At 40.4% G+C, this 11,051-nt stretch overlaps 1 long non-coding RNA gene across 1 annotated transcript; it reads left to right on the top strand.

Moving 5' to 3' along the window:
* The first annotated feature begins 44 nt into the window (after nt 1-44).
* LOC124861303 lies at nt 45-8,127 on the top strand. Its single transcript, XR_007036591.1, has 3 exons — nt 45-1,499; nt 7,395-7,505; nt 7,609-8,127. It is a non-coding gene; the product is annotated as an uncharacterized LOC124861303 (long non-coding RNA).
* Nucleotides 8,128-11,051: the final 2,924 nt, after the last annotated feature.

An 11,051-nucleotide genomic window follows, 5' to 3' on the forward strand; every position in this document is an offset into this window, starting at 1 on the left:
CCCACGCATGCACGGGGAGAACATGCAAACTCCATGCAGAAAGACCCCCAGCCGGGAATTGAACCCAGGTCCTTCTTACTGCAAGGCAACAGTGCTACCAACTGCGCCACCATGCAGCCCGAGATGAATTGTGTATTTTAAAATTTAACTCCTTTGAAATATTTTATCATTGTCTTGGAGATACCTCTCATTTTCTGTTAGAAACAAGCTTCTTGGTTTAAGAAAAATACTTTAAAATACTTTAAAACCTAAATCTCAATTTTGGGCCTAAATGTATGTGACTTTAATCAGTATCTAATGATTTTGGTTGTATCAAAAGTCATAGTCTACATACATACCACCATATAATCTACTTATGACTTAACTGGCCCATCCAGCATCAGAACCACTGATTTTAGCCAATATTATTCATGTTATATTAATCAGTGGAACTAGGATTTACAAATGAATCTATTATTATATAATTATTCTTTATCTGCATAGTTAATGAAAATACTTGATTACGAAGAGAGGTTAACTAATACGCATTTGTAAAGTACATGAGTGCAAAAATAGTAAACACTGGAGGAATGCTGGGATGAAATAGAAACACATGGACACAAATTGAGGGCATGAATTGGCAAAAGGGAGAGTTGATCATATATTTCTACAGGAACACCAAATTTGTATTTGTTTTCTACTGGTAATAGTCTTCATCGAATGTACTTTTTCCTGCAGTTTGACTCTGCTATGAAGCACAGATACAGGCGTACAGGAGTTACTTGGACTTTTCTTTAAATATGAAACTTTTAGTTTTTGCGACCAGCAAACTGATTCACATCTTTGACAATAATGAATGCAATCAGAGTCTACAAACTGACCCTGCAAACTATAATGTGTAGCGTACACAACAACTGTTCTTCTTTTGAATGTTTTGGTTGATTTTATTGCATGTGCAGGACTTGAAATCACTATTTGGAACAATTTCAATAATTTCAGGTATTGTAGCCTTGTACAATATTTGTTGAGTCCTTTCCTGACTTTTTGTATGATGTAAAATCTTATTTTGATTTCTGATTGTGATTCCTTGGAAAGGTAGAATGTAATCCTAATCACAGCGTGCAATGAAACATTGTATATCTAAAACGTTGGATTTATTCATGTGGAGTTGACCTTTTTTTTGTGGTAATTCTGAGTATTTCCTAAAAATTCCCCAACACATCTGCTAAAGTTAAACGAAATGCGTGTAGAGAAACAGTCTCTTCCTGTAATGACTACATCAAAGCTGTTATATTTACATTTACAGGGGGAACTGTGCAGAACACATCTACTCCAAGACCCTCGTAATCAAAAACAGGAAGTAAAGCCAACCACACGTGACATTCTGTAAAATTCAGAACACACTCAAGCTTTACTGAAGTGGATCATTTTTCAGGTGCCCAGCATGAAATCTCACAGCTATAAAGTCCTTTTTTATGTGCTGGTCTTTGCGGCATTCGCTGGCAGTCAGGATGATTACAGTAAGTTATTATTACTATAATGAACTACAGAGAAATTAACTTTTTAGGTTATAAAATCCTTCATTTTCACTTTGTACCTATTTGATTAAAGGTAGAAATCAGAATACAGAAGGATTTTCATACATCTACAGTATTATACTGTATAGTATATATTCAGGCTATATATTTTGGCTATGTGGTAAGTTTTAGTTAATACTATGCATTTCTGTTAAATTTTTATTCAGTTTTTTTGTGCAAATTGGGATAATCTTAAAAGCGAATGAGCAAAATAAAACAGAAATGTACTTTTCTGATTTTCTGAAGCAAAAACAAATGTGACGAGCACAAAAAGGCTTATTTTAAAGAACAAAATTTTATCTCTTAGACCCAGAAATTCCTAAATATTAAAGGTTAAAAACTATAATAAACATCCTAACACTCTTAATGTCCTATAATGCAAACATTAAGCTGTGTAATTCATATTTATAGTGATACAAACTTAAAACCACACACTGTTCTGTGGCTTTCTGCACTATTTAACCTTTATTTGTTGGACACAGCTTCTGCTTCACAAGCACTGGCATCGTTTTCAGAGACTTGACTGGAAATACTGTTATTTCTGTAAAAAGAAGCAACCAATTCTTTTTGTTTTAACCTTTATGTGCTGCAACATGTGATTGCTGCAGAACAGAAATACATGTGCGACCAAACATGGTTTTTTAAATTTTCTTTTTAAATTTTCTTCTTATTATTTTTTTCTCTGTTTTTAAACTTGTCCTGTCTGGCAGAGTAGCACTCAGAATTGTTTTGGAGTGCCAAGATGAAGCCCAACAGATTGACTTTCACAATTGAAGCATTGCGCCTATTGCAATAATGCGCTGCTTGATATATACACTCACCGGCTACTATATGAGGTACACCTGTCCTGCTGCTCGTTAACGTAAATTTCTAATCAGCCAATCACATGGCAGCAACTCAATGCATTTAGGCATGTAGACATGGTCAAGACGATCTGCTGCAGGTCAAACCGAGCATCAGAATGGGGAAGAAAGGTGATTTAAGTGACTTTGAACGCAGCATGGTTGTTGGTGCCAGACGGGCTGGTCTGAGTATTTCAGAAACGGCTGATCTACTGGGATTTTCACGCACTACCATCTTTAGAGTTTACAGAGAATGGTCCGAAAAAGATAAAATATCCAGTGAGCAGCAGTTCTGTGGGCGCAAATGCCTTGTTGATGCGAGAGGTCAGAGGAGAATGGCCAGACTGGTTCGAGCTGATAGAAAGGCAACAGTAACTAAAATAACCACTCGTTACAACCAAGGCATGTAGAAGAGCATTTCTGAATGCACAACACGTCAAACCTTGAGGCGGATGGGCTACAGCAGCAGAGGACCACACCGAGTGCCTCTCCTGTTAGCTAAGAACAGGAAACTGAGGCTACAATTTGCACAAAATTGCACCAAAATTGGACAATAGAAGATTGGAAAAACGCCTAGTCTGATGAGTCTTGATTTCTGCTGCGACATTCGGATGGTCAGGTCAGAATTTGGCGTCAACAACATGAACGCATGGATCCATCGTGCCTTGTATAAATGACTCAGGCTGGTGGTGGTGGTGTAATGGTTTGGGGGATATTTTTTATGGCACACTTTGGGCCCCTTAATACCAATTGAGCATCGTGTCAACGCCACAGCCTACCTGAGTATTGTTGCTGACCATGTCCATCCCTTTATGACCACAGTGTACCCATCTTCTGATGGTTACTTCCAGCAGGATAACGCGCCATGTCATAAAGCACGAATCATCTCAAACTGGTTTCTTGAACATGACAATGAGTTCATTGTACTCAAATGGCCTCCACAGTCACCAGATCTCAATCCAATAGAGGACCTTTGGGATGTGGTGGAACGGGAGATTCCCATCATGGATGCAGCCGACAAATCTGCAGCATCTGTGTGATGCTATCATGTCAATATGGACCAAACTCTCTGAGGAATGTTTCTAGTACCTTGTTGAATCTATGCCATGTAGGATTGAGGCAGTTCTGAAGGCAAAAGGGGGTCCAACCCGGTACTAGCAAGGTGTACGTAATAAAGTGGCCGGTGAGTGTATATTAAAACTTTATTTGAAACAGCTTTTTTATTTACAATACATTAGACACAGAGAAGGAAACAAAAGGGAATAAAAGAAGCAAAAAAGAGAGAAAAAAGGGAGAGAAGGATATAAGAATAGAGGAGAGAAAGAAGGATAAAGAGGATACAACATAATACCCTAGAAGACTGCTTCTTCACCTGCAGAAATGCATATGTTACTGAAAAGTACATTTTGGTAATGAATGCACAATGTATTTAGTGGCAACTGCAGCTCAATATAGAGTATAACTTTATATCGGTGTATCTGTCAACACCTGAATCTGAACACTCGTGGGTGTATGTGTGAGCCCACTTGTCTACATAGGTTTTCTCTATAAGAATATTTACTGACGGGTGTGAAGAGCCATAAACATGCCCCCTAGGGTCCGAAACAGACACGGAGGAGATCAGAGCTACAGACATGCTAAGGCCTCCCAGAGCATGGGAACCCTGGGAGGACCACCGGACTCAACCAGAGAGGGGGCCACAGACAAAAAAGAGGGATCTACCTAATCCAAATGAGCCTGCCAACCAGAGCAGCCCCCCAGTGAATTCCAATCTCAACCCCATGAACCCCAGTCTTCATTGATTGCACATTGCACCAGTAAGAGCAGAGTGTGAAGATTCAATTAGCAGGGTAAGAGCACAGTTTTGCTCAAAATATTGAAATGCACACAACATTACGGGTGACATACCAGAGTTCAAAAGAGGACAAATTGCTGGTGCACGTCTTGCTGGCGCATCTGCGACCAAGACAGCAAGTCTTTGTGATGTATCAAGAGCCATGGTATCCAGGGTAATGTCACCATACCACCAAGAAGGACCAACCACATCCAACAGGATTAACTGTGGACGCAAGAGGAAGCTGTCTGAAAGGGATGTTCGGGTGCTAACCCGGATTGTATCCAAAAAACATAAAACCACAGCTGCCCAAATCACGGCAGAATTAAATGTGCACCTCAACTCTCCTGTTTCCACCAGAACTGTCCGTCGGGAGCTCCACAGGGTCAATATACACGGCCGGGCTGCTATAGCCAAACCTTTGGTCACTCATGCCAATGCCAAACGTCGGTTTCAATGGTGCAAGGAGCGCAGATCTTGGGTTGTGGACAATGTGAAACATGTATTGTTCTCTGATGAGTCCACTTTTACTGTTTTCCTCACATCCGAGAGAGTTACGGTGTAGAGAAGCCCCAAAGAAGCGTACCACCCAGACTGTTGCATGCCCAGAGTGAAGCATGGGGGTGGATCAGTGATGGTTTGGGCTGCCATATCATGGCATTCCCTTGGCCCAATACTTGTGCTAGATGGGCGCATCACTGCCAAGGACTACTGAACCATTCTTGAGGACCATGTGCATCCAATGGTTCAAACATTGTATCCTGAAGGCGGTGCCGTGTATCAGGATGATAATGCACCAATACACACAGCAAGACTGGTGAAAGATTGGTTTGATGAACATGAAAGTGAAGTTGAACATCTCCCATGGCCTGCACAGTCACCAGATCTAAATATTATTGAGCCACTTTGGGGTGTTTTGGAGGAGCAAGTCAGGAAACGTTTTCCTCCACCAGTATCACGTAGTGACCTGGCAACTATCCTGCAAGAAGAATGGCTTAAAATCCCTCTGACCACTGTGTAGGACTTGTATATGTCATTCCCAAGATGAATTGATGTTGTATTGGCCGCAAAAGGAGGCCCTACACCATACTAATAAATTATTGTAGTCTAAAACCAGGTGTTTCAGTTTCATTGTCCAACCCCTGTACATCCGTGCGTTGGGAGCTCCACACACAGCCCCTGCTCCAAGCAACCCTGTCGTATCCTGCTGCCCACCCCACAGCTCACTGCAACGGCAAGGCAAGGGCCCCGCGCAACCCCGCCCCAGCTATTCCCCGCGAGAGCAACATAGCAGACACCATCGAGCCCCGTACCCACACCGGATTTTAAGTGGCACAAACTTAAAACCATTGTGGCTCTCTGCACTATTTAACCTTTAGTTGGTGGACACAGCTGCTGCCTCATAAGCGCTGACATAGTTTTCAGATACCTGACTGGAAATACTGTTATTACTGTGAAAAAGAAGTGCCCAGATATGTACAATCTTTTATGTTTTGACCTTTTCTAGGTGCAACATGGGCTGCAGAAAAGAAATACATGCACCCCCAAACACAATTTTTAAAGCACTTGCTAGAGATGAATTCTGGATTGATCACCTTTTTATGTTCTGCACCAATCCACCAGTCTCCTGGTTCAAACATGAAAAAACACGTTTACATCAGCCCTAATGAGAGGATTAAAATAGAGTGGCAAAGACAAACAGATGCAAGGAGTGGCCCACCTGATCTTCCAAAATATTAACAAAAGTGATTCAGGAGCATATCAGTGTTAAGGTGGAGGCAGTATGAGTGATGAAATCCCCACCACTGTCAATGGTGAGTGTTTTCGCTCTGCACATCATAGCTCAGATGCATCAATTCTGTGCGGTTTCATTGCTTCAGCTTTGCACAAATGGGTGAATCTGCACTTGCACACTTCTGCTACTTAATTAAGCTGTAAATGTAAGGCTCATAAATTACAGCTTGCTTTTGTCTTCAGTTGATCTTGAGTTAAGAGAGACAGATAAAAAACATGGATAAGACTAAAGCTTATTGTTGCATCTGACCCAATTTTACACAATAAAAATAGAAAAATCTCTAAACTCTTAGGTTCTTTTTAAGGTTATTTCTATGCAGATTTCCACATAATTATTACACAGCAATTTCATAATTGTTTGCAATTTGTTTGTTTTGAAACCACTGGAAAAACAAGTTTTTTTCTGTTTTTAACTCCTTTCAGGGAGAACGTTTAAAGGCCTTATCCCACCACAATTACCCTCTTTCAATCTTTTGTGTAATTTTGAGAAATGCACACACCACATCCCTGAGAAAGAGCTGCTTGTGTGCATGATTCTGTGCATACTCACTGTTTAAATAGCATGAGAGACTGAATAGATTCCCAGATAATAATGCTAAATGTTAGAAAATGTCATAAAATTTGGACTTCAAACAAGGAATTCAAATATTTTTCCAGAAGATACAGATACTTCGCCACAGTCACATGTTTACACAAAACTCAGCTGCGGGTTAAAAAATGTACTGTATTGTTTAAATGTTTTTATGTCCCATGAATCTTTTCAAATGGCACATAAAAATCTGAAATGTGTGGCATGTTCTGCTGAGCCATTACTTTGTAGAGCCACCACATGCTGCATTTACAGCAGCAGGTCTCTAACAGCTTTGCGCATCTAGAAACCTTTGGTAAACTAAAATGTCCCATGCTGGAAGTTTCTTGACAATTCTGCTGATCCTCTTGAGGAAAGGAGTTCGATCTTTTTCATACTGGATGGACTGTGTCTGTGAACACCCTTTTTCAGGTCTTACTGCAGATTCCCAGTTGGAACAGTTTCTGGACTGTGACTGCGTACTAACTCATAAATATGCTTTGATCCAAACCATTCCAGCTCTGGTTGCATGTTTATGGTTGTTATCCTGCAGGAAGCTGAAACTCCACCCCAGTCTCGAGTGTTTTTCAGCCTCTCACAGGTTGTGTTTCAGGACTGACCAATCATTCCAGTCAGCTCTTATCAGCTTCCCTGTCTGTGTTTAGATAAAACATTACCACAGCATGATACAATCCCCACTCCCTGTGGGGATAGTGTGTTCAGGAAGTTTGCATGTAATTTAAATTGTAAATAAAAATGTCTTTTTGACAGTGATGTGAATTGGCTGTCTTATCTTGCAGAGAACTCACATCCGGACATATTCCAAGTTTATGCATACCGTGTTTGTGGAGTTGTGCCTTTTCTCATTATAGTCATATATATGTGTGTGAAGTCACATCTTGTGATTAAAGGTAAGACTCCAGATCTTTGCCTCCTGATATAAAAATACAGACAGCATGTTGCTTAATAAGATTGGAGAATAGTGATTTATTGAACGTTTTATCCTTCGTGCAGGAAAATGCCAGCAGAGAGTGTCTTCAGGTGCTTCACCTTCCAATCACATCTATGAAAATGATCCTTAGTCTCCATGTTTGAGCTCTGATGCCAATATAAGATCAACAGAAGAGCTTACGTGTCACAGCTGCTTTGTTGTGTCTTGTGGTTCTGAGTGTCGTCTCCAGTGGTTTACTTGTGCATATTAATAATTAACATAAATAATTGTGCTGTTGAAAATACCATAAGCCAAGCTGGAAAGATGTCAACGTGAATGTGAGGCAGGTTTTGTTTAGTGTACAAAGATGCGTGTGACAGAAGATAGGTAATAGTTATGTTTCCTGTACAGGTAACACATTTGCACACATCCTGTACAAAACTTTCGAAAGTTTATGGCTAGACTAGAATACAAAGAGCAGAGTGTTGTCATCTTCCTTTTACTTTATTCATGTTTCAATAAGTCTTTTTGTTTTCTCACACGAGATCATGTAGGTCTGAATTTTTCCACTTCATAATAAACGCCTTCATTTAAACACTGTATTTTGTGTTTTCTTGTGTTATCGTTGTCTGATTTATTTATGTGTGACATACACACAAAAATCAAAGAATAAAGAAGCGGGCAAACATTTTTTCCTCACCACTGTGTACAACATGGCACAGTGAAGGCAATTATGAATAAATGGACAATATATGGGACAACAGTGACATTATCAAAGCAGGTAAATATGGCAAAACGCATACATAAGCAAGGCAGAAACTGGTCAGGGAGGCTGCCAAGAGGCCAACAGCAACACTGACGGCTCTCCATAACACCATGTCATGGCCTGATGAAACCAAACTTAACGTTTGAGCCACAGAACCATAGATGTGTTTGGCATACCTGTCATCAAGGCAAATCCGTACCCACGGCTAAACACGGCAGTGGCAGAATCATGTTGTGGGGTTACTTTTCTCCAGATGGAAACTGCGGGGGGAAATTATAAGTAGTTCCATTTATTTTGACCCAAAATCTTCAGTTGTCTCCTAAATACGTGAAGATAGAGAGTGATGAAACGTTGCTATAAAGTTTAAGAGAGTGAATGCTCATCCAACCAGGCTGTTGTAGTTTTTTCAATATTTTTACTCTTCACAGACTTGGTTGTTTTCATCTGAACAACCCCCATTACATTAGAGGTAATTTTCTAACACTAGATACATATTTCACCAAGGGTGCTTTTGTCAGGTTTAGTGGACTGTTTGCAGGATCAATATGCAGACACGAACTCAACGCATGTTGAAAAGCAGGACTTTAATGATAATAAAAAAGATAAACTTACAGAATTGAGACATAAGGAGTATGGAGGGAAACAAGAGGGAGCGAAGAACAGTGGGAATCAGAGAGAATAAATACTGTGGGCAATATGGAGAAAGGTATATAGTGCAGGTGAGAGCAATCAGGTGATAGAAGCAAAGAAAACTCAGAGGAAAAAACTCTAACAGAGATCTTCTAGAAATAGTCCTAAATGAACAAAGAACACCAGAATATACAGGTCCTTCTCAAAATATTAGCATATTGTGATAAAGTTCATTATTTTCCATAATGTAATGATGAAAATTTAACATTCATATATTTTAGATTAATTGCACACTAACTGAAATATTTCAGGTCTTTTATTGTCTTAATACGGATGATTTTGGCATACAGCTCATGAAAACCCAAAATTCCTATCTCACAAAATTAGCATATTTCATCCGACCAATAAAAGAAAAGTGTTTTTAATACAAAAAACGTCAACCTTCAAATAATCATGTACAGTTATGCACTCAATACTTGGTCGGGAATCCTTTTGCAGAAATGACTGCAACAATGCGGCGTGGCATGGAGGCAATCAGCCTGTGGCACTGCTGAGGTCTTATGGAGGCCCAGGATGCTTCGATAGCGGCTTTTAGCTCATCCAGAGTGTTGGGTCTTGAGTCTCTCAACGTTCTCTTCACAATATCCAACAGATTCTCTATGGGGTTCAGATCAGGAGAGTTGGCAGGCCAATTGAGCACAGTGATACCATGGTCAGTAAACCATTTACCAGTGGTTTTGGCACTGTGAGCAGGTGCCAGGTCGTGCTGAAAAATGAAATCTTCATCTCCATAAAGCTTTTCAGCAGATGGAAGCATAAAGTGCTCCAAAATCTCCTGATAGCTAGCTGCATTGACCCTGCCCTTGATAAAACACAGTGGACCAACAACAGCAGCTGACACGACACCCCAGACCATCACTGACTGTGGGTACTTGACACTGGACTTCTGGCATTTTGGCATTTCCTTCTCCCCAGTCTTCCTCCAGACTCTGGCACCTTGATTTCCGAATGACATGCAGAATTTGCTTTCATTCGAAAAAAGTACTTTGAACCACTGAGCAACAGTCCAGTGCTGCTTCTCTGTAGCCCAGGTCTGGGGAATGCGGCACCTGTAGCCCATTTCCTGCACACGCCTGTGCACGGTGGCTCTGGATGTTTCTACTCCAGACTCAGTCCACTGCTTCCGCAGGTCCCCCAAGGTCTGGAATCGGCCCTTCTCCACAATCTTCCTCAGGGTCCGGTCACCTCTTATCGTTGTGCAGCGTTTTCTGCCACACTTTTTCCTTCCCACAGACTTCCCACTGAGGTGCCTTGATACAGCACTCTGGGAACAGCCTATTTATTCAGAAATTTCTTTCTGTGTCTTACCCTCTTGCTTGAGGGTGTCAATAGTGGCCTTCTGGACAGCAGTCAGGTCGGCAGTCTTACCCATGATTGGGGTTTTGAGTGATGAACCAGGCTGGGAGTTTTAAAGGCCTCAGGAATCTTTTGCAGGTGTTTAGAGTTAACTCGTTGATTCAGATGATTAGGTTCATAGCTCGTTTAGAGACCCTTTTAATGATATGCTAATTTTGTGAGATAGGAATTTTGGGTTTTCATGAGCTGTATGCCAAAATCATCCGTATTAAGACAATAAAAGACCTGAAATATTTCAGTTAGTGTGCAATGAATCTAAAATATATGAATGTTAAATTTTCATCATGACATTATGGAAAATAATGAACTTTATCACAATATGCTAATATTTTGAGAAGGACCTGTACTAAGAAACAAACACACAAATGGATGGCAACAACTGAAGAACATAAACAACAGGAAAAATAAGAAATCAGACACAAAAAAACTCTCCAAAAACTAAACACCTAAGGGTGATTACAGTTTTAGGTTCACCGTATGGCTAAAACTCTCCAAAACACACCTAACGAGGCTGAATAAAGTGGTGAGGAGTACATCAACGTCTATTAGCATTTGTAGGAAGAGCTATGCTGAAAACACCTAACAAAGACCCCCTTAATCACATACAGGAAGTAAGTCAACCACTTCTGGTGCCTTGTAAATTTCAGAACACACCCAAGCTTTGCTAAACCGGATTGTCTCAGTTGCCCAACATACAATTTTACTGTCGAAGGT

Source organism: Girardinichthys multiradiatus, chromosome 24, assembly GCF_021462225.1.
Source record: "Girardinichthys multiradiatus isolate DD_20200921_A chromosome 24, DD_fGirMul_XY1, whole genome shotgun sequence".
In the NCBI taxonomy this organism is placed as follows: domain Eukaryota; kingdom Metazoa; phylum Chordata; class Actinopteri; order Cyprinodontiformes; family Goodeidae; genus Girardinichthys; species Girardinichthys multiradiatus.